Genomic DNA, 24877 nt, shown 5'->3' with positions numbered 1-24877 from the left:
GGAAGGCTGAGCGCCAAAGAATGGAGGCCTTTGAACTCTGGTGCTGGAGAAGAAGACTCCTGCGAGTCCCTTGGACTGCAAGGCCATCCAACCGGTCAGTCCTAGAGGAGGTCAACCCTGACTGCTCTTTAGAAGGCCAGATCCTGAAGAGGAAACTCAAATACCTTCTTTTTCAGAGCATAAGAAGCACCTGAGTATAAGACGCACCAAGATTTTGAAGAGGTAAATTCGAAAAAAAAAAACAGTTTTTGTACTCTGCAGGCGTCCCAAACCTTCTGCACACCTCACCTTCGGGGAGAGGGGGCGGTCTAGAAATCAAATAAATGAAATGAAATAAATGAAAATGTTTTGTGAAAAATGCGGCATGCAGAGAGTTTGAGAGGCCTGCAAAGTGCTCCTGAGGGCTGGGGGGGGGCAAAATTGAGCAAAACCCGGTCCATGTTTCGTGAAAACGGGCCCATTTTTTGACAAAAAAAGGGGCATGCCTAGCCATTAGGAGGCTTGTAGAGTGCTGCTGGGGGCTGGGGGGCAAAGCAAAAACGAGCAAATAACGGCCCATTTTTGCTCGTTTTTGCCCTCCCCAGCCCCCATGAGGACTTTGAAGGCTTCCCAAACCCTCTGCATGTCCATTTTTCTGAAGGGGGTGAGGTTTCTGGAGGCCAAAAATGCTGTATTCAGCGTATAAGATGAACCCAGATTTTCACCCTCTTTTTTGGGGGGGAAGAGGTCTGTCTTATACCACAAAAAATACGGTATTTTGCCCACCTGATGAGAAGGAAGGACTCCCTGGAGAAGAGCCTCATGCTGAGAAAGATGGACGGCAAAGGCTGAGCGCCAAAGAACGGAGGCCTTTGAACTCTGGTGCTGGAGAAGACTCCTGCGAGTCCCTTGGACTGCAAGGCCATCCAACCGGTCAGTCCTAGAGGAGATCAATCCTGGCTGCTCTTTAGAAGGCCAGATCCTGAAGAGGAAACTCAAGTACTTTGGCCACCTCATAAGAAGGAAGGACTCCCTGGAGAAGAGCCTCATGCTGGGAACGATGGAGGGCAAAAGAAAAAGGGGACGGCAGAGAAGGAGGTGGCTGGATGGAGTCACCGAAGCAGCCGGCGTGAGCTTCAATGGACTCCAGTTTAAAAAAATGTGGAGACTCTAGAAAGAGTGCAGAGAAGAGCAACAAAGAGGATTAGGGGACTGGAGGCTAAAACATATGAGGAACGGTTGCAAGAACTGGGTACGTCTAGTTTGATGAAAAGAAGGACTAGGGGAGACATGATAGCAGTCTTCCGATATCTCAGGGGTTGCCCCAAAGAAGAGGGAGTCAAGCTATTCTTCAAGGCACCTGAGGGCAGGACAAGAAGCAATGGGTGGAAACTAATCAAGGAGAGAAGCAACTTAGAACTGAGGAGAAATTTCCTGACAGTGAGAACGATTAATCAGTGGAACAGAAATTGCCTCCAGAAGTTGTGACTGGAAGTCTTTAAGAAGTTGCTGGATAGCCATTTGTCTGAAACGGTATAAGGTTTCCTGCCTAGGCAGGGGGTTGGACTAGAAGACCTCCAAGGTCCCTTCCAACTCTGCTATTGTATTAAACAGAAAGGAAAGGAAAGAAGACTCTTTTCACACACACCCCAGGCTCCTATAAAGCCTCTGGAGCCTGGGGAGGGCGAAAAATGCATGGAAAAATGGGGAGGGGAGCACCTCTCTTGCGCACATGTGCACGGGGGGGGGGGTCACGCATTGCATTATGGGTGCAGCACGCACGCCCACAACTCCCCCCGTGCGCTTCCCCCCCCCCTTATGGCACGCGAGTCATAAAAGGTTCACCATCACTAGTCTAAGTTCTCCTGCTTCAACGGGGGGGGGGGGGGGGCTGGACTAGAAGACCTCCGAGCTCCCTTCCTGCTCTATTCCGATTCAATTCTTGGGAGTCAAAGGCCTCGGAAGGAAGTTGGAAATACGGATTGCAATGCAGCAGGCATCTAGCTGGTTACGTATTAGGGAGGGTGGGTGGAGGGATTTTTTTTGGGGGGTGGGGGCGCCTTCTGCTTGCAAATTGGGCATTCTGCAGCCGGAGGGCATTGGATCAGCTCTGCTTTGAACGGCCTGGGTGGTAAGCAGCACATGATATGGATTTGCTCCCTCGCTAACTAACATAGTGGCTTTGTATTTTAATTTGACTTTATTTTCTGTCTTTTAAAAGGAGGCTCATTGCAGCCTCATTATAGCTTTTATCCTATCATTGCATGGATGGATTGCAGAAGGGTGCAGTGGCCTAGAGGTGGAGCTCTCGCCTCACCATCCCGAGGCTGTGAGTTCAATCCTAGGTAGAGGCGGATATTTCTCTCTCTCTCTCTCTCTCTCTCTCTGGGCACCCGGAGAATAATATATCTGCTGAACAAAACTCTGTATTGGCAACAGGAAGGGCATCTGGCCAGCAGACACTCTGCTAGCTCCATTCAGTTCCCTGCGACCAATCCGCTCCCACAGGGAGGGACTCCTCCGGGTGCCGTCCACTAAGCAGTGTCAACGGGCGGCGCCCAGGAGCAGAGCCTTCTCTGTGATGGGCCCAACCCTCTGGCATGACCTCCCCCCCGATATTAGAACTACTACCGACCTCCGCTCCTTCCGACAGAAGCTTAAGACCCACCTGTTCCAATTAGCTGGCTTAACTGATTTATAGTCCCACTTTTAACCTCCTGGCAAACATCTTATTGGGTAGTTTTAAGGGTAATTTTAATGTTTATTTGTATTTTAATTTAAATATTGTACAGTGCATACCTCCTCCGTTTACCTATTTATATATTTAAGTATATCTATATTTTGTATTCGTACTGTTTTAATATGACTGTACACCGCCCCGAGTCCTGTTTAGGAAAGGGTGCGGTTTATAAATTAAAGTTTATTATTATTATTATTTATAGTTGCCCAGATTCCACCCTGCAAGGGATGACGGCGGTCGTTATATGAGGATAAGGAACGATGGCATGGATGGATTGATAATAGATTTTAATATTCCTAGACTGAAAGGATAAACTGGCTGGAAATATGAGAAAAAGTTGGTTAATACAAATTGGGGCCTGATTTATCACTTTTGTGAACTCTAAAACAACCCTTTTTTTTTTAAATTTGCGCCCCTTCTGACATGCTCCTGGTAACGAACATGCGTGATGTTATGAGATGCAAACATGCAACATGTTGGACTGCGTGCAACTGATTTCCTATGCAAAGGGGAGGTTACCTCCCCCCCCCCCAGTCCAGTCAACTCTCCTCTTGGGTTTTTCTTTGTTGTGTTAACTATTAAAAGGAACAGTAGGATGGGTCTGGGGGAATCTCCCCTTTTTGTAGTGATATCCTACTTCATCGGGTTTCCCGAATTAACTGCTTTTAAATGAACTTTGTTAGGGATGTAACCCTAGTCTTGGCTTGGCAATGTATAAAAGCCATGATTGTAACAAATGTCTCTGTTCCTTTAAAGGCTAGAGAGATGTAATTGGATGCTAATTGCTTTAAGCAGCCATATAAGGAGGAAGGAATGATTACGGTTTCATCCCCCGGATAACTACCGATTGTTCCTGACTGTTACTGTGTGAGCTTTGTATTGGAGAGAAGACCGTGTATTGGATGGTGGCTAGTCTGTAACTAAGTTACCTGTCTACATGGTGAATTGTGAGTTAATACAATACAATAATACAATACAATACAATAGTAGAGTTGGAAGGGACCTTGGAGGTCTTCTAGTCCAACCCCCTGCCTAGGCAGGAAACCCTAAACCGTTTCAAACAAATAGCTATCCAACATCTTCTTAAAGACTTCCAGTGTTGGGGCATTCACAACTTCTGGAGGCAACTTCTGTTCCACCGATTCATTGTTCTCACTGTCAGGAAGTTTCTCCTCAGTTCTAAGTTGCTTCTCTCCTTGATTAGTTTCCACCCATTGCTTCTTGTTCTACCCTCAGGTGCCTTGGAGAATAGCTTGACTCCCTCTTCTTTGGGGCAACCCCTGAGATATTGGAACACTGCTATCATGTCTCCCCTAGTCCTTCTTTCTCTTAAGCTAAACATACCCAGTTCCTGCAACCGTTCTTCATATGTTTTAGTCTCCAGTCCCCTAATCCTCCTGGTTGCTCTTCTCTGCACTTTTTCTAGAGTCTCAACATCGTTTTTATAGTGTGGGGGACCAAAAGTGGATGCAAATATTCCAGGTGTGGTCTTAGCAAGGCCTTATAAAGTGATGCTCAGGTGGTCGTGGTTTCTCTTCTTCCGTCTGGCCCTCCCTTTTTCTCCTCCAATGACTAATTAGAAATCCATTCATGTTGTGCCAGTGTGGCTGGAAACCGCCAGCCGGTGCCAGCGTCAGCGGTTGGCATGCACCATGCCATCTGCTCCCGCAGCCAACGGAGGTCCACAGCTTCCAGGGTGGCACCAGGGAGACGAGCTTCCCTTCCCGGCCCTGCTGTAAAACCAGTTGGATTAAAAATAAGAATTTGGGGGAGAAGGGGCAGGATCCAGCTGGGATGTCTGTGCAATGTCTGGCTGCTGCCGCCCTCTTGCTGCGTGGCAAAGGGCACAAGAGTCCTGCCAAGCTAGGCCACACCCCAGCCGGTGAAGGCTGTTTGTTAAGAGGCAAGGAATCGAAGTGCCAACTCAGTCCTATGGGGTTACATCGGCTATATCTGGGAACAGTATGAAGCAACAAGATTAACAGAGTTGGAAGGGACCTTGTAGGTCATCTAGTCCAACCCTCCACCCAAGCAGGAAAACTTACATCATTCCTGACAAATGGCAATCTGGACTCTTCTTGAAAGCCTCCAGGGATGAAGCTCCCACAACTTCCGAAGGCAACTTCTGTTCCATTGGTTGATTGTTCTCTCTGTCAGAAAATTTCTCCTTATTTCCAGGTTGAATCTCTCCTTGGTCAGTTTCCATCCATTATTCCTTGTCTGTCCTTCGGGGGCTTTGGGAAATAGCTTGACCCCCTTCCTCTCTGTGGCAGCCCCTGAGATATTGGGGCATGCTATCCTGTCTCCCCTGGTCCTTCTCTTCCTTAGACAAGCCATGCCCAGTTCCTGCAACCGTTGATCGTATGTTTTAGCCTCCAGTCCCCTAATCATCCTGGTTGCTCTTCTCTGCACTTTTTCCAGAGTCTCAACATCTTTTTTATGGTGTGGTGACCAAAACTGGATGCAGTACTCTAGGTGTGGCCTTACTAAGGCTTTATAGAGTGGTATTAGTAGCTCCCTTGATCTTGATTGTATCCCTCTGTTAATGCAATGTAGGGTTATATTGCCTTTTTTGGCTGCCGCTGCAGATTGCTAGCTCCTATTTAGCTGGTTGTCCACTAAGACTCCAAGATCCCTCTCACAGTCTCTGCTATTAAGCCTGGTTTCACCCAGTCTGTATGCACTACTCTAGATGTGGCCCTACTAGAGCTTTATAGATAGGGTTGCCAAGTGTCCACTATTTGAGTGGACAGTCCACTTTTTTCACATTATGTTCACTATTTTTTCCCCACAAAATAGCAGACATTTTTTTTTAATTCAAAAGCTTTATGATGAAATGGTACGTAATCTAAAGCTGCACAGTCTAAGAGAATGAGGATAGGAGAATCGCGTTTTGTCTTCTTTTTTTCCATAAGTTAGAACGAGACAAAGATCGAATATCCATTGAACTCGATTCTCCGAAAAAACGATTAATCGTACTCAATTGTTTCCCGAGGCATTTAATAAAAGTATATAAAATCGTTTACATACTATCTATCTTCACTCGCATTTACCTATCATTTTTATATTATACTTTTTTCTTCGTCGGATAGGTATGCTTTGGAACACTCAATAACGTACCGTCATTAGAGGTTCAATGAGGACTAGCCTCAATAGGTAGAGCGCGAATTTGTCAAACCAAAGATTTCGTTGAAGCATTATAAACCTAAAAGTTCATCGTTGTTTTTATGTAAATACTATTTTGCTGTTTGTAAGAAAATATATAATTTAATTGTATTTTTTTTTTACTACTTAACCCCCCCCCCTCCCCGCTTGTCCGCTATTTTTTGGAAGCAGACCTGGCAACCCTATTTATAGAGTGGTATTAATACCTTCCTTGATCTTGGTTGTATCTCTCTCTGTTGATACAATTTAGGATTTAGCAAAACAAACATGCCCAGCAAGAATTATTCACAGGTAGACTGTCCCTGAAACAGTGAGCTCAAGCAAGGCGCTGGAACTACGAAAAGCATTCGTTTTAGTTCACATTGGACTTTTTATGCTGAACTTTTCCATTCCTTAGATTTGTTGGGGGGGGGGGGGGGAGGGACAGAAAGCCTGCAGCTCGGTTTTCAACTAGGCCTGGAGCGCCCCCTCCTGTTCGCATCTGTCTCGTGCCTCGGTAGTGATGCCAAGGGTACCGATACATTAGCCCCCCAAAACCGTGGGACTTTTCGTTTGAGTGACTTGGTGACCTTAAGGATATGTGTCTCCGGAGAGCAATTTCTTCTGCGTGGAATATCCTAAAGAAGGCGGTTTTATTATTATTATTTTTTTAAAAAAAAAACAGCAGCTTCGCTCTATTAGTGAAACGCTGCCGGCTGTTTAAATAACATCCTACTTTTTTTATAAAAAAAATCAATGATAATAATGGTTTTGAAGCTTAATTTTTACGGAGCCAATAGAGAAATGATGAGATTCTACTCCTCAATTAGCCCATCCAGATTTCCAATTAAAAGAAAAGAGATTCATCGCTCAAGTCAAAGGAGTTTTTGTTTCCTTTAAAAAAAAACAACAACAACTTGCTGTCCAAAAAATGTAGACAAAATTTTGAAGTCAAGAAGACAGCGAAAAGAAAACCAATTGGCTTCATATTTGAGTGGTGTATTTAGGGGGCAGGAGCAGGGGTGAAATTCAGCAGGTTCTGGAGAACCGGTAGTGGAAATTTTGAGTAGTTCGGAGAACCGGCACATGCCACCTCTGGCTGGCCCCAGAGTGGGGAGCGAATGTGGATTTTACAGCATCCTTCCCCTGGAGTGGGGAGGGAATGGGGATTTTGCAGTATTCTTCCTATGGAGTGGGGAGGGAATGGGGATTTTGCAGTATCCTTTCCCCCGGAGTGGGGAGGGAATGGGGATTTCGCAGTATCCTTTCCCCCGGAGTGGGGAGGGAATGGGGATTTTGCAGTATCCTTTCCCCTGGAGTGGGGAGGGAATGGGGATTTTGCAGTATCCTTTCCCCCGGAGTGGGGAGGGAATGGGGATTTTGCAGTATCCTTTCCCCTGGAGTGGGGGGGAATGGGGATTTCGCAGTATCCTTTCCCCCGGAGTGGGGAGGAATGGGGATTTTGCAGTATCCTTCCCCTGGAGTAGGGAGAGAATGGAGATTTTGCAGTATCCTTCCCCTGGAGTGGGGAGAGAATGGGGATTTTGCAGTATCCTTTCCCCCGGAGTGGGGAGGGAATGGGGATTTTGCAGTATCCTTTCCCCTGGAGTGGGGAGGGAATGGGAATTTTTCAGTATCCTTTCCCCTGGAGTGGGGAGAGAATGGGAAATTTTCAGTATCCTTTCCCCTGGAGTGGAGAGAGAATGGGGATTTCGCAGTATCCTTTCCCCCGGAGTGGGGAGGGAATGGGGATTTTGCAGTATTCTTCCCCTGGAGTGGGGAGGGAATGGGAATTTTTCAGTATCCTTTCCCCTGGAGTGGGGAGAGAATGGGGATTTTGCAGTATCCTTTCCCCTGGAGTGGGGAGGGAATGGGAATTTTTCAGTATCCTTTCCCCTGGAGTGGGGAGAGAATGGGAAATTTTCAGTATCCTTTCCCCTGGAGTGGGGAGAGAATGGGGATTTTGCAGTATCCTTTCCCCTGGAGTGGGGAGGGAATGGGAATTTTTCAGTATCCTTTCCCCTGGAGTGGGGAGGGAATGGGGATTTTACAGTATCCTTCCCCTGGAGTGGGGAGGGAATGGAGATTTTGCAGTATCCTTCCACTGGAGTGGGGAGGAAATGGGGATTTTGCAGTATCCTTCCCCTGGAGTGGGGAGGAAATGGGGATTTTGCAGTATCCTTCCCCTGGAGTGGGGAGGGAATGGGGATTTTGCAGTATCCTTCCCCTGGAGTGGGTAGGGAATGGGGATTTTGCAGTATCCTTTCCCCTGGAGTGGGGAGGGAATGGGGATTTTGCAGTATCCTTCCCTTGGAGTGGGGAGGGAATGGGGATTTTGCAGTATCCTTTCCCCTGAAGTGGAGAGGAATGGGGATTTTGCAGTATCCTTTCCCCTGGAGTGGGGAGGGAATGGAGATTTTGCAGTATCCTTCCCCTGGAGTGGGGAGGGAATGGAGATTTTGCAGCATCCTTCCCCTGGAGTGTGGAGAGAATGGGGATTTTGCAGTATCCTTTCACCTGGAGTGGGGAGAGAATGGGGCTTTTGCAGTATCCTTTCCCCCGGAGGTGGGAGGAATCGAGATTTTGCAGTATCCTTTCCCCTGGAGTGGGGGGGAATGGGGATTTCGCAGTATCCTTTCCCCCGGAGTGGGGAGGAATGGGGATTTTGCAGTATCCTTCCCCTGGAGTAGGGAGAGAATGGAGATTTTGCAGTATCCTTTCCCCTGGAGTGGGGAGGGAATGGGGATTTTGCAGTATCCTTTCCCCTGGAGTGGGGAGGGAATGGGAATTTTTCAGTATCCTTTCCCCTGGAGTGGGGAGAGAATGGGAAATTTTCAGTATCCTTTCCCCTGGAGTGGGGAGAGAATGGGGATTTTGCAGTATCCTTTCCCCTGGAGTGGGGAGGGAATGGGGATTTTACAGTATCTTTCCCCTGGAGTGGGGAGGGAATGGAGATTTTGCAGTATCCTTCCACTGGAGTGGGGAGGAAATGGGGATTTTGCAGTATCCTTCCCCTGGAGTGGGGAGGAAATGGAGATTTTGCAATATCCTTCCCCTGGAGTGGGGAGGGAATGGGGATTTTGCAGTATCCTTCCCCTGGAGTGGAGAGGGAATGGGGATTTTGCAGTATCCTTCCCCTGGAGTGGGGAGGGAATGGGGATTTTGCAGTATCCTTCCCCTGGAGTGGGGGGGAATGGGGATTTCGCAGTATCCTTTCCCCCGGAGTGGGGAGGAATGGGGATTTTGCAGTATCCTTCCCCTGGAGTAGGGAGAGAATGGAGATTTTGCAGTATCCTTTCCCCCGGAGTGGGGAGGAATGGGGATTTTGCAGTATCCTTCCCCTGGAGTAGGGAGAGAATGGAGATTTTGCAGTATCCTTTCCCCCGGAGTGGGGAGGGAATGGGGATTTTGCAGTATCCTTTCCCCTGGAGTGGGGAGGGAATGGGAATTTTTCAGTATCCTTTCCCCTGGAGTGGGGAGAGAATGGGAAATTTTCAGTATCCTTTCCCCTGGAGTGGGGAGAGAATGGGGATTTTGCAGTATCCTTTCCCCCGGAGTGGGGAGGGAATGGGGATTTTGCAGTATCCTTTCCCCTGGAGTGGGGAGGGAATGGGAATTTTTCAGTATCCTTTCCCCTGGAGTGGGGAGAGAATGGGAAATTTTCAGTATCCTTTCCCCTGGAGTGGAGAGAGAATGGGGATTTCGCAGTATCCTTTCCCCCGGAGTGGGGAGGGAATGGGGATTTTGCAGTATTCTTCCCCTGGAGTGGGGAGGGAATGGGAATTTTTCAGTATCCTTTCCCCTGGAGTGGGGAGAGAATGGGGATTTTGCAGTATCCTTTCCCCTGGAGTGGGGAGGGAATGGGAATTTTTCAGTATCCTTTCCCCTGGAGTGGGGAGAGAATGGGAAATTTTCAGTATCCTTTCCCCTGGAGTGGGGAGAGAATGGGGATTTTGCAGTATCCTTTCCCCTGGAGTGGGGAGGGAATGGGAATTTTTCAGTATCCTTTCCCCTGGAGTGGGGAGGGAATGGGGATTTTACAGTATCCTTCCCCTGGAGTGGGGAGGGAATGGAGATTTTGCAGTATCCTTCCCCTGGAGTGGGGAGGAAATGGGGATTTTGCAGTATCCTTCCCCTGGAGTGGGGAGGGAATGGGGATTTTGCAGTATCCTTCCCCTGGAGTGGGTAGGGAATGGGGATTTTGCAGTATCCTTTCCCCCGGAGTGGGGAGGGAATGGGGATTTTGCAGTATCCTTCCCTTGGAGTGGGGAGGGAATGGGGATTTTGCAGTATCCTTTCCCCTGGAGTGGAGAGGAATGGGGATTTTGCAGTATCCTTTCCCCTGGAGTGGGGAGGGAATGGAGATTTTGCAGTATCCTTCCCCTGGAGTGGGGAGGGAATGGAGATTTTGCAGCATCCTTCCCCTGGAGTGTGGAGAGAATGGGGATTTTGCAGTATCCTTTCACCTGGAGTGGGGAGAGAATGGGGCTTTTGCAGTATCCCTTCCCCCGGAGGTGGGAGGAATCGGGATTTTGCAGTATCCTTTCCCCTGGAGTGGGGGGGGAATGGGGATTTCGCAGTATCCTTTCCCCCGGAGTGGGGAGGAATGGGGATTTTGCAGTATCCTTCCCCTGGAGTAGGGAGAGAATGGAGATTTTGCAGTATCCTTCCCCTGGAGTGGGGAGAGAATGGGGATTTCGCAGTATCCTTTCCCCCGGAGTGGGGAGGGAATGGGGATTTTGCAGTATTCTTCCCCTGGAGTGGGGAGGGAATGGGAATTTTTCAGTATCCTTTCCCCTGGAGTGGGGAGAGAATGGGGATTTTGCAGTATCCTTTCCCCTGGAGTGGGGAGGGAATGGGAATTTTTCAGTATCCTTTCCCCTGGAGTGGGGAGGGAATAGGGATTTTGCAGTATCCTTTCCCCTGGAGTGGGGAGGGAATGGGAATTTTTCAGTATCCTTTCCCCTGGAGTGGGGAGAGAATGGGAAATTTTCAGTATCCTTTCCCCTGGAGTGGGGAGAGAATGGGGATTTTGCAGTATCCTTTCCCCTGGAGTGGGGAGGGAATGGGAATTTTTCAGTATCCTTTCCCCTGGAGTGGGGAGGGAATGGGGATTTTACAGTATCCTTCCCCTGGAGTGGGGAGGGAATGGAGATTTTGCAGTATCCTTCCACTGGAGTGGGGAGGAAATGGGGATTTTGCAGTATCTTTCCCCTGGAGTGGGGAGGAAATGGAGATTTTGCAATATTCTTCCCCTGGAGTGGGGAGGGAATGGGGATTTTGCAGTATCCTTCCCCTGGAGTGGAGAGGGAATGGGGATTTTGCAGTATCCTTCCCCTGGAGTGGGTAGGGAATGGGGATTTTGCAGTATCCTTTCCCCTGGAGTGGGGAGGGAATGGGGATTTTGCAGTATCCTTCCCTTGGAGTGGGGAGGGAATGGGGATTTTGCAGTATCCTTTCCCCTGGAGTGGGGAGAGAATGGGGCTTTTGCAGTATCCTTTCCCCCGGAGGTGGGAGGAATCGAGATTTTGCAGTATCCTTTCCCCTGGAGTGGGGGGGAATGGGGATTTCGCAGTATCCTTTCCCCCGGAGTGGGGAGGAATGGGGATTTTGCAGTATCCTTCCCCTGGAGTAGGGAGAGAATGGAGATTTTGCAGTATCCTTTCCCCCGGAGTGGGGAGGGAATGGGGATTTTGCAGTATCCTTTCCCCTGGAGTGGGGAGGGAATGGGAATTTTTCAGTATCCTTTCCCCTGGAGTGGGGAGAGAATGGGAAATTTTCAGTATCCTTTCCCCTGGAGTGGGGAGAGAATGGGGATTTTGCAGTATCCTTTCCCCCGGAGTGGGGAGGGAATGGGGATTTTGCAGTATCCTTTCCCCTGGAGTGGGGAGGGAATGGGAATTTTTCAGTATCCTTTCCCCTGGAGTGGGGAGAGAATGGGAAATTTTCAGTATCCTTTCCCCTGGAGTGGAGAGAGAATGGGGATTTCGCAGTATCCTTTCCCCCGGAGTGGGGAGGGAATGGGGATTTTGCAGTATTCTTCCCCTGGAGTGGGGAGGGAATGGGAATTTTTCAGTATCCTTTCCCCTGGAGTGGGGAGAGAATGGGGATTTTGCAGTATCCTTTCCCCTGGAGTGGGGAGGGAATGGGAATTTTTCAGTATCCTTTCCCCTGGAGTGGGGAGAGAATGGGAAATTTTCAGTATCCTTTCCCCTGGAGTGGGGAGAGAATGGGGATTTTGCAGTATCCTTTCCCCTGGAGTGGGGAGGGAATGGGAATTTTTCAGTATCCTTTCCCCTGGAGTGGGGAGGGAATGGGGATTTTACAGTATCATTCCCCTGGAGTGGGGAGGGAATGGAGATTTTGCAGTATCCTTCCACTGGAGTGGGGAGGAAATGGGGATTTTGCAGTATCCTTCCCCTGGAGTGGGGAGGAAATGGAGATTTTGCAATATCCTTCCCCTGGAGTGGGGAGGGAATGGGGATTTTGCAGTATCCTTCCCCTGGAGTGGAGAGGGAATGGGGATTTTGCAGTATCCCTCCCCTGGAGTGGGGAGGGAATGGGGATTTTGCAGTATCCTTCCCCTGGAGTGGGTAGGGAATGGGGATTTTGCAGTATCCTTTCCCCCGGAGTGGGGAGGAATGGGGATTTTGCAGTATCCTTCCCTTGGAGTGGGGAGGGAATGGGGATTTTGCAGTATCCTTTCCCCTGGAGTGGAGAGGAATGGGGATTTTGCAGTATCCTTTCCCCTGGAGTGGGGAGGGAATGGAGATTTTGCAGTATCCTTCCCCTGGAGTGGGGAGGGAATGGAGATTTTGCAGCATCCTTCCCCTGGAGTGTGGAGAGAATGGGGATTTTGCAGTATCCTTTCACCTGGAGTGGGGAGAGAATGGGGCTTTTGCAGTATCCTTTCCCCCGGAGGTGGGAGGAATCGGGATTTTGCAGTATCCTTTCCCCTGGAGTGGGGGGGGAATGGGGATTTCGCAGTATCCTTTCCCCCGGAGTGGGGAGGAATGGGGATTTTGCAGTATCCTTCCCCTGGAGTAGGGAGAGAATGGAGATTTTGCAGTATCCTTCCCCTGGAGTGGGGAGAGAATGGGGATTTTGCAGTATCCTTTCCCCTGGAGTGGGGAGAGAATGGGGATTTCGCAGTATCCTTTCCCCCGGAGTGGGGAGGGAATGGGGATTTTGCAGTATTCTTCCCCTGGAGTGGGGAGGGAATGGGAATTTTTCAGTATCCTTTCCCCTGGAGTGGGGAGAGAATGGGGATTTTGCAGTATCCTTTCCCCTGGAGTGGGGAGGGAATGGGAATTTTTCAGTATCCTTTCCCCTGGAGTGGGGAGAGAATGGGAAATTTTCAGTATCCTTTCCCCTGGAGTGGGGAGAGAATGGGAAATTTTCAGTATCCTTTCCCCTGGAGTGGGGAGAGAATGGGGATTTTGCAGTATCCTTTCCCCTGGAGTGGGGAGGGAATGGGAATTTTTCAGTATCTTTTCCCCTGGAGTGGGGAGGGAATGGGGATTTTACAGTATCCTTCCCCTGGAGTGGGGAGGGAATGGAGATTTTGCAGTATCCTTCCACTGGAGTGGGGAGGAAATGGGGATTTTGCAGTATCCTTCCCCTGGAGTGGGGAGGGAATGGAGATTTTGCAATATCCTTCCCCTGGAGTGGGGAGGGAATGGGGATTTTGCAGTATCCTTCCCCTGGAGTGGAGAGGGAATGGGGATTTTGCAGTATCCTTCCCCTGGAGTGGGGAGGGAATGGGGATTTTGCAGTATCCTTCCCCTGGAGTGGGTAGGGAATGGGGATTTTGCAGTATCCTTTCCCCTGGAGTGGGGAGGGAATGGGGATTTTGCAGTATCCTTCCCTTGGAGTGGGGAGGGAATGGGGATTTTGCAGTATCCTTTCCCCTGGAGTGGAGAGGAATGGGGATTTTGCAGTATCCTTTCCCCTGGAGTGGGGAGGGAATGGAGATTTTGCAGCATCCTTCCCCTGGAGTGGGGAGAGAATGGGGATTTTGCAGTATCCTTTCACCTGGAGTAGGGAGAGAATGGGGCTTTTGCAGTATCCTTTCCCCCGGAGGTGGGAGGAATCGGGATTTTGCAGTATCCTTTCCCCTGGAGTGGGGGGAGAATGGGGATTTTGCAGTATCCTTTCCCCTGGAGTGGGGAGGGAATGGGGATTTTGCAGTATCCTTCCCCTGGAGTGGGGAGGGAATAGGGATTTTGCAGTATCCTTTCCCCTGGAGTGGGGAGGGAATGGAGATTTTACAATATCCTTTCCCTGGAGTGGGGAGGGAATGGGGCTTTTGCAGTATCCTTCCCCTGGAGTGGGGAGGGAATGGAGATTTTGCAGTATCCTTTCCCTGCCACGCCCAACAAGCCACACCCACAGAACTGGTAGTAAAGAAATTTGAATTTCATCACTGGTCTGGTGTATTTATTTATTTATTTCAATCTCCACAAATCTCCTCCTGAACTATTTCGAGGTTATTTCTGTGAATGGGGTATCAGGGAGACCCCATTCCTTGCAATTTCACCTTAGAAAGAAAAGTCACTTGTATATCATGCCCTGCATTTAGCGGAGGGGAAGGAAGGCTCACAGATCCCGCACACCGGTTAAGTAACACAATATTTTAAAGATAGTTTAAAAAGGTCAGCTACCTGTCTGCATCCAGGACAATAAAATGCTCCTGCGTATGAATTTATGACCAATAAAATTTGCTGAGCGCAGATTGACGGCGCCTTTGGTAGCTTATAAAGACATAAAAACTCGGTGTCCCCCTTCCACACATCAATGCTTCGTTGAGTGGGAAAATGAATGCCACCGGAATCTGAGCAAAGCGGGGGATTTTATGTAATAAGATTTTTTTTTTAAAAAAAAAGAGGAAAAACCGAATATGAACTAATATGAAGTGAGGGAAAGGAGAGAGGGAGGGAGGATATAGAGGGGGGAGGGAGGAAAGTAAATAGGAAGGACGGACGGACGGACGGACAGAAGGTGGAGAAGGATGAAGGAAATTTGATTTATTTATTTTATTTACTTATTTCGTTTGTCAAACATGTGAAAGATAACAAGTGGACGTTTAAAGATAAATGTAAACACAGTAAATTGGTATGAATAAATGGAGACAGTAGGACAGGGAGGGTAGGCGCGCTGGGGTGCTTATGCATATACCCCTTACAGACCCCTTAGGAATAAGGATGAAGGAAGGAGAGAGGCAGGAGAAGAAAGGCAGAAGAAAGGAAAGAAAGAAAGAAAAAGAAAGAGGGAAGAAAAGTGGGGAGGGAGGAAAGGGGAGGGAGGAGAAGGAAGGGAGGCAAGTGGGGAGGGAGGATGGAAGGGAGGGAGGAGAAGAGAGGGAGGAGAATAAAGGAAGAAGGGAGGGACGAAAGGAAGGAAGATAGAATAAGAAAGGGAAGGAAGAAAAGTGGGAAGGAAGGAAAGGAGGAAGGGAAGAAAGGAGGGAGGGAGGAAGATAGAGAAAGGAAGGAGGGAGGAGAATAAAGAAGGGAGGGAAGGAAGAAAGAAAAGACAAGGAAGAAAGGCAAGTGCAGAGGAAGTGAAGGAGGGAAGAAAAAGAAAGAAAGAAAGAAAGAAAGAAAGAAAGAAGGAAGGAAAGAAAGAAGGAAAGAAAGAAAGAAAAGGGGAAGGGAAGGCAACTGGGAAGGAAGGAAAGGAAGGAAGAAGAGGGAGAAGGCGAAGGGGAAATATTTGTAAAATCTATTAAAACTCTTTAGTGAAAAAAAGAGCAAGAAGGAAAGAAAAGTAAAATAGTTATAGATCTTCTTAACAGCAGTTATAAATACCATTATAAATATACCTCTTTACGGTTAGAACATAACTCTTCTTCTTTCTATAATCTAGTCTGTTGACTCATCAGAACCATAAACCATAAGTTCAATTTTACCCTGTTTCATGCAAAAAGGGAACAAGCGGTTTCTGGCCAGCCAGAAATATAGATATACTGTCTTTTCTGGATTAAAAGAAGCCAATTTTGCCACCTCACCAAGTTCCAGCATCTTCACCCACTGAAGTTAATACTAAATCTTCCCATCTTTGCGCCTACAATAACGTCGGCCAAACGTAGATATTGCGCTGCTCTTATTGCGTCCGCGGATAACCGCCCTGCCGCCCTGTTTAGGGTGACCCGCTCCCTCTTGTCACAGAGGACGCAGGGGGCACCCTTGCAGGGCAGAGCAGAGGAGTTTGGGGAATATCTGCAGGATAAAGTCGCTCAGATCCGGAGCGGATGGGCCCCCCTCAGTGGACCAGACGGGCCGCCAACAGCGAGTCTTGTGAGACCATCCTGGGAGGAGTTTGATTCTGTTGCCCCCGAGGATTTGGATAGGTTGCGTGGACGGCTACGACCCACCACATGTTTAATGGACCCGTGTCCCTCCTGGTTGGTACTGGCATCTTGGGAGGTGACCCGAGGCTGGCTTCTGGGCCTGGTGAATGCCTCATTGGGTGAGGGATCCTTACCAGCCGCCTTGAAGGAGGCGGTGGTGAGACCCTTACTTAAGAGGCCTGCACTCGACCCAATGGAGCTAGCTAACTATCGTCCAGTCTCCAACCTTCCGTTTTTAGCGAAGGTTGTCGAGAATGTGGTGGCGCAGCAGTTTCCACAACACCTTGACGAATCCGAGTATCTAGACTCACGCCAGTCCGGCTTCCGACCCGGGCACAGCACAGAGACAGCCTTGGTCGCGTTGGTCGATGATCTCTGGAGGGCCAGAGATAGAGGTTGTTCCTCTATCCTGGTCCTATTAAACCTCTCGGCGGCTTTTGATACCATCGACCATGGTATCCTATTGCGCCGGTTGGAGGGGATAGGAGTCGGAGGTACCGTTCTGCGGTGGTTCGGCTCCTACCTCTCCGACCGGAAGCAATGTGTGTTGACAGGGGGGCAGAGGTCGACCCCGAGGCCACTCACTTGTGGAGTGCCACAGGGGTCGGTCCTCTCGCCTCTCCTGTTCAACACATATGTGAAGCCGCTGGGTGAGATCATCCGTGGTTTTGGGGTTGAGTGTCACTTCTACGCTGATGATACCCAGCTGTATATTTCAACCCCAAACCACCCCAACGAGGCTGTCGAAGTGATGTCCCGGTGTTTGGAAGCCGTCGGGGTCTGGATGGGGGACAACAGACTTAAACTCAACCCCTCCAAGACTGAGTGGCTGTGGCTACCGGCACCTCGGTTCAGCCAGCTGATTCCATCGCTGGCCATAGGGGGCGAACAATTGCCCCCTGTGGAACGGGCGCGCAATTTGGGCGTCCTCCTTGATGCCCGGCTGTCAATGGATGACCATGTGGCAGCCGTGGCGAGGGGGGCGTTCCACCAGGTTCGCCTGGTGCGCCAATTGCGCCCCCTACTGGACCGGGATGCCCTACGCACGGTCACTCACGCGTTGGTGACGTCCCGCCTGGATTACTGCAACGCTCTCTACATGGGGCTGCCCTTGGGACGCACCCGGAGACTGCAGTTAGTTCAGAACGCAGCCGCGCGGGCTGTGATGGGGAGTACAAGGTACTCCCACGTAACACCTCTCCTGCGCGAGCTGCACTGGCTACCTGTGGTTTTTCGGGTGCGTTTCAAGGTGCTGATTACCATCTTTAAAGCGCTCCATGGCACGGGACCTAGTTACTTGCGGGATCGCATCCTCCCACATACATCCCTGCGGCCAATTCGCTCACACAGAGAGGGACTTCTCATGGTGCCGTCCACTAGGCAATGCCAACGGGCGACACCAAGGAGTAGGGCCTTCTCTGTGATGGGCCCAACCCTCTGGAATGACCTCCCCCCCGACATTAGAACCACTACTGACCTCCGCTCCTTCCGGCAAAAATTGAAGACTCACCTGTTCCGATTAGCAGGCCTGGCATAATTACAACTGTCCCTCCTGGCAAATGTATTAACTGGTTATTTTAGGGGTATTGTTTTTAACTTATTGTGTGTGTTTTAGGGGTTCAAAATCCTATATTTATATATATTGCTTTGTACAGTTCTTTTAATTCCATTTTTAACCTCCTCCATTCCAACTGTACATATTCAATTTTTATTGTATTTTGATATATTTTGCATGGACTGTACACCGCCCCAAGTCCCTTTTGGGAGAGGGGGCGGTCTAGAAGCATGAATAATAAATAAATAAATAAATAAATAAATAAACGTCGGTAAGTTAGAGGCAGTCCTCAAATTCATTGAGTGTCCATTCGAAGTTACGACGGGATTAAAAAAAAGTGATCGTTTCTCAGACTTACGACCGTTGCTGCATGCTTGCGGCCATGTGATCCAAAATCAGGTGCTTGGCCACGGTTTTCATACTTACGACGGTCGTAATGCCCCAGGGGTTAGGTAAACATGACTGGCGACCTCCTGACCCCTCAAAGTCAACGGGGAAGCCAGATTCATTTAACAACCGGGTTGCTAACTTGCCAAATTTGGTGATTCACTTAACAACCGGGGCAAGAAGAGTCGTAAAATGGGGCAAAACTCACTGAACAAATATTTCAGTTGACAACAGGAATGTTGGGCTCAATTGTGGTCCTAAGACGAGGACTTTCTGTTGTTGTTGTTAGTTGCGAAGTCGTGTCCGACCCATCATGACCCCCATGGACGACGTTCCTCCAGGCCTTCCTGTCCTCTCCCATCCTCTGGAGTCCATTGAAGCTCACGCCTGCGGCTTCAGTGACTCCATCCAGCCACCTCCTTCTCCGCCGTCCCCTTCTTCTTTTGCCCTCCATCTGTCAGCGTTCCCAGAATTACATCAGAGTCCAAGGCATAGCTTTCATCAAAGTTCCAATTTAATAAGAGAGACATGTTGGTACATACTGCGGAAACCCGAATCTGAAAGCTTCCTGGGTTTCCCACCCAGTTCAAAGTTCAAGACCTTGCGTCTTATACTCAGGTGCGTCTTATGCTCCGAAAAAGAAAGGATTTGAGTGTCCTCTTCAGGATCTGGCCTTCTAAAGAGCAGTCAGGGTTGATCTCCTCTAGGACTGACCGGTTGGATGGCCTTGCAGTCCAAGGGACTCGCAGGAGTCTTCTTCTCCAGCACCAGAGTTCAAAGGCCTCCATTCTTTGGCACTCATCCTTCCTCATGGTCCATCTTCCACACCCATCCATAACAACTGGAAAAACATTCTGTATTATGCACAAAATCAAAATCCCATGATTGTTTGTCCAAGATGAATTCAAAGAAAAACCTTTTAAATAATCTTGACGGTCAAAGCGAAGGAATTCTCATGCATCCGTGGGCCAACCAACCAGCAAGTCTCCTCGGTTTTTAAATTAACAGCCGAAGCTGTGGCAAAGGGGCCTTGAAATAACCATCCCCGATTTGGGGACACCGTGGATCGTGGCCACGGAAGAGATTCGGGTATTCAAAAAGCCATGAAAAATGGAGATTTCATTTTGCAAGGGAGTCGGAAGCGGATGTGGGTGCCTTTGCTTTCAAACTTACTCACATGTTTGCCCCAAAGTTGTGCCAGACATTGCAATGTTTATACCCCAGGGTTTTCTTGTGGCCCAAAGTGGCTTCTCTAAGAATTCTGGAATTTGTTCCTTCTTCTTTTTTTGTGTGTCACACTTTAAAGAAAGAAAAAAAACCTTAAAACCTCGCTTTTATTCTGAAGGAGCCTATGAATCAATTATTGGCTATTTGCTTTCATTATGAATTGCTTACGTTACCATATAATCGTTACTGATTAAACCAATAGTTGCTGTTTGCTTCGGATACGATATTCTGCTGGAAAACATTTATTCAGAATTAAGCCTCGTTGTTGGCTTCTGTTTATATTGTTGTGTGCTGTCAGAAAACAACCGTTTTCTAGCCTAGCAAATCGTAAGCTTTAATACTGGACTGCAAATGTTAGTTCACTGCTGCGTCTCGCTTCTGTTCTTGGCTTCAAAGCTAGGCACATTCTTGAAAATGTAGAAGAAATTATCGCACGGGAATATCAGGCCCCATTGATAAGGGAACCAAACTAGGGAGTTTTCCTAGCTCATAAATCCTTAAAGCATTTTGCGGCCACCCCCCCCAACCCAAGGCTGTAGGAACCCTCCATAGATAAGATAGACAAAAGACAGGAGCTTGAACAAAAGAACGCTTTAAAGATCACTTTGGTAACGAATCTTTGTCTCTGATTGGGTAAACCTTGTTTCTATCTGCCTAAAATGTATAGAATACTCTGAGCCACTCTTGCAGGGAGCGGCTGTTCCTTACATGCGTTTATTTGCAGGTTTTGAATATGGTTTTGTCACCCAGCTTCTGCTATGGCCATAAATAAAAGCTTTTTGCAAGCCTCGTCTGGAGTCTCCACTCTCTTTAGCATTTCAGTAGCTTGGGGAAACTGCTGGAACCTTACATTTTCTTCTTCTTCTTCTTCTTCTTCTTCTTCTTCTTCTTCTTCTTCTTCTTCTTCTTCTTCTTCTTCTTCTTCTTCTTCTTCTTCTTCTTCTTCTTCTTCTTCTTCTTCTTCTCCTTCTCCTTCTCCTTCTCCTTCTCCTTCTCCTTCTCCTCCTTCTCCTTCTCCCCATCCACTCACTCAGCAGTCCTTAGTCCTCTGGGTCATTGACGTGACTTTCTGAGGCATCTTCCTAACTTTAGAACATTTCGTGCTGTTAATGTTTTCGTTTGGGGTTTCTCTTGTTTTCATTTTTTTTTCATTTTTTTAAATTAAAGTTTGTAATAAATTTTACAATCATCACCCCCCTTACCCTTCCCTCTTCTCGCCCTCCCTCCCCCCGACCTCCCAGAGCAAAGTACAGGGTATAAACATTTAACAACCATATGCTAACATAAGCTAACTAATTTTAACATGCTACTATTCTTGTGCTTTAACTCCCCCTTTATTAAACTAGCTTTGAATAAGTTGTAGCATTCCTTATGCCTTCATTCATAAGCTAACTGAATTTTTTTAGTCTGGTATTTGTTTTGAATATAGTCAATCCATCTTCTCCAGTCCAGCTTGTACTTCTCATCCGAATGGTCCTTCTGATGCGCTGAAATTTTGGCCATCTCTGCTAAGTTTGCTACTTTTAACGTCCATTCTTGGATGGTAGGCAACTCTTCCTTCTTCCAATACTGCGCCACCAACAATCTTGCTGCCGTCATTAGGTTCAAAATCAAATTAGTCTCTATAACAGTACAATCTGAAACTATGCCTAACAAAAACAACTGGGGTGTGAACTTTATCCTCTTTTTCAAAATATTTTGAATAACCCCCACCATATTTTTATCCAAAATGCTTTAACTTTTTACAAGTCCACCAAATATGGTAGCACGTCGCACCAACACAGTCACATCTCCAACATTTAGATTGTAAATTCGGATACATACAGGCTAGCCTTTTTGGATCTAAATGCCATCTGTACAACATCTTGTAGAAATTCTCTCTCAAGTTCTGAGCTTGTGTACATTTTACGTTTCTTACCCAGATCTCTTCCCATGTTTCCATCAGTATTGGTTCTTCAAAATTTTGTGCCCATTTTATCATACAATCTTTAACTAATTCTGTTTCTGAGTCTATTTCTATCAATACATTATACAACCTTTTTATGTGCATTTGACCCTGGTCCCTAATTTGTTTTATCAAATTATCCTCATTTTGGATAATACCAGATTTCTGTCCTTTTTTCCATCTAGCCTGTAACTGACCATACTGGAACCAGGTTTGAATTACCCTTTCATCTCTTAATACATTCAAAGATTTCAACTGCAGTGCACCTCTATCCATACTAAGAAGTTCTGCATATGTAGTTAGATCTTGTTTTTGTTCCTTACTTATATTCTCTATTGTTTTCATTTTTGATCCCGGTGGTGGTTATATCGCTTGAGCTGCTAAACTGCCACGGGATAGATGGCAAACTGGAAACGATGCACGCACGCACAGTAAGCAAACGAATAAAATAAATATTTGCAAGACGGACGGGGAGACGGAAGAGGCCCCCTCGGAATTAGTTGTAGCTAGTTGTAGCTTGGAGACCTTCTACTCCAACCCTCTGCTCAAGCAGGAGACCCTACGCCATTTCAGACAGGTGCCTGTCCAGTCTCTTCTTAAAAACTTTCAGTGATGGAAGACCTACAACTTCTGGTGGCAAGCTGTTCCACTGGTTAATTGTCTTCAGTCAACTACTGGAACAGCTGATGAGCAGTGGGTGTTGATGTGACCTACTTGGCTAATGAAACATCTGCAATCCAAAACCCACCTTCAGAAAAACATCTACCATGCATGGAACTTGTTGTGGTTTTTTTTCATTGTTCTTGTTCTTCTATTGTCATCAACAGTGTCTCCATGCCCTATTTTGGTGGCATGAAAAGAGTTGGCATTGATGTTTGTTGTCCTAATTGGTTGTTCTGTTTGTTACTCTTGGTGCCCAGTTGTAGGTGCTCAGTGTCTTTGTGGTCAAGGGGCATAGAAGGTGAAAATGAAAGGTTTATTTCTGGATTTGGTCGGATGTTCCCAGGATTGTGGTGTCCATCACCAAGCTAACTTCTCTCCCGACCACAGTGGGTTGTTGTTTCTTAACCAACTCATAAACCACATTTCCGTGAAGCCTCAGTGCCACCAGAGGACCTTAGATGGTGCTACTTTTTGCCATTGAACTATTCCATACCATATTCTATATAAAAATTGTTCATATTTAATAACAAGGCTTCTAAACATCCTCTCCATAGTCCTCACTTGAACTATTCCACTTCTTTCGTGGAGGGATTTTCTTTAAGGCCAAAGCCGAAGACGTTTTGAAGGTCCATAACTACGTTACTTGTCCTCTTTTGGATAAGAACAAACCAGAATATCTGCACAGAACGTCCTTTGGTATTTTGAAGCTGAGATGAATCTCCCTTTGGTGTGTTCAGATTGGTGATTCCCAGCAGGCAGAGAATTAGAATAACAGAGTTGGAAGGGATCTCGGAGGTCTTCTAGTCCGACCCCCTGCTTAGGCAGGAAACCCTACACCACTTCAAACAAATGGTTACCCAACACCTTCTTAAAGACTTCCAGTGTTGGGACTTTCACAACTTCTGGAGGCAACTTCTGTTCCACTGATTAATTGTTCTCACTGTCAGGAAATTTCTCCTTAGTTCTAGGTTGCTTCTCTCCTTGATTAGTTTCCACCCATTTTTTCTTGTCCTACCTTCAGTTTTGGAGAATAGTTTGACCTTCTCTTCTTTGTGGCAACCCCTGAGATATTGGAACAATGCTATCATGTCTCCCCTGGTCCTTCTTTCTCTTAAGCTAACACATACCCAGTTCCTGCAACCGTTCTTCATATGTTTTAGTCTCCAGTCCCCTAATCCTCTTTGTTGCTCTTCTCTGCACTCTTTCTAGAGTCTCCACATCTTTTTTACATCGTGGCGACCAGAACTGAATGCGGTATTCCAAGTGTGGCCTTACCAAGGCCTTATAAAGTGGTATTAACCCTTCACGTGATTTTGATTCTAGAACTGTGTTGGCTTTTTTGGCAATGTATGTATATACGTACGTACGTACGTACGTACGTACGTACATACATACATACCTACATACATACATATATATATGTGTGTTTGTGTGTGTATGTTATGTCAAAGCACCTAGTATGCCCAAATAACATTTAACACTTAATCAGTTCCTTGGCTCAGCTGATAAGGGAGGAGAGCTTGTGGCTTAGAGGTTAATATAACTGCCGAATATGTAAAAACAGCCCACGTTCGAATTCCAGTAAGGGTATGGCTAGCTGATGAGAGCTAAATAGCTTGAAATAGATCTATAGCTGATGAGAGCTAAATAGCTTGAAATAGATCTATAGCTGATGAGAGCTAAATAGCTTGAAATAGATCTATACTTCATTTATTTATCAGCAAAAATGCAAACATATATATGTGTACATACATACATATATACATACCTTTTGAAGAAAATAGTCAACATTTTAAACCAACAAGCAGTTCAAAATGTATTTACCTTCCAGAGACCACACTTCTTAAAATGCTGTAGTGCACTTTTATACCAATCAAAAGTTGCATTTAAATATTTATTCCTAGGAAATGCCCTCTTTTGATAGATGTAAAATACATACTGAAGAACACATCTCGGGGAAAATATCATTTCGTCTCCTCTCCGATTGTGGAAAACACTTGAAATGAAACGAAACGTAGAAAAGGGGACTTGAGGAAAATCAAAAGAAACAATTCTGGTTTGTTTGTTCTTTTTTTTGTTGTTGTTCACATCTCAGTACGAAGTAAAAGAAAGCACCGACCCTTTCTTTTTAGAGAACAACAAAAGAACGGCTGACATTCTTTTGGATGAAATGAAGATAAAAACTCTAGGAAAACGCAGCACGAAGAGCAGATAGAAATGTCCTGATAAAAAGGAATATATTTTTAAAAACTCGTGGCTTTAAACTTTTATCTTTTGAACCTCCCAGATGGAAGGAGGCTCCGTTGCTTACTTAATCGTTTTTTTCCCTAGATTTATAGAATAACAGAGTTATAATACAGAGGATAAACAAGAGTATTTTGTCCCAACAAAAAAGGTTAAATTAGAAATAGAAATAGAGGTAGAAATAGGAAGAGAAATAGAATAGAATGAAAAGAAAAGAAAAGAGAAAAGGAAAGGGGGAAAAAAAGACAAGATAAGACTAGGAAGGGACCTTGGAGGTCTTCTAATCCAGCCCTCTGCTTAGGCAGGAAACCATTTCTACATGTTTGGGTTTAAAAAAACAAAAATTAAATGAATTAAACTCAAAGAAACATATCATCGCCTCAAAGCTTGCAGATAACCCAATGGCGTAGACCCGAATCAACCCAAGCACGGGTAGTCCTCCACTTACGACCAGCCGTTGAGTGACTGTCCGATGTTAGGCAGGCATCCCCAAGGGTACTTACGATTCCGTTCCAAAGGGTTGGCGTAATGACCGCGACAATTGGTTTAAAACCGCTGCGAAAACAGTCATTAAATCAACTTGATCGTGTGAGGTGACCTGCTGTGTGACAGTCCCCAACTTACAACAGTAATATGGACACG

The sequence above is a fragment of the Natrix helvetica genome, assembly GCF_964273705.1.
Source record: "Natrix helvetica genome assembly, chromosome: 5".
NCBI lineage: Eukaryota > Metazoa > Chordata > Lepidosauria > Squamata > Natricidae > Natrix > Natrix helvetica.
Note: the sequence above shows the minus strand (reverse complement) of the source record.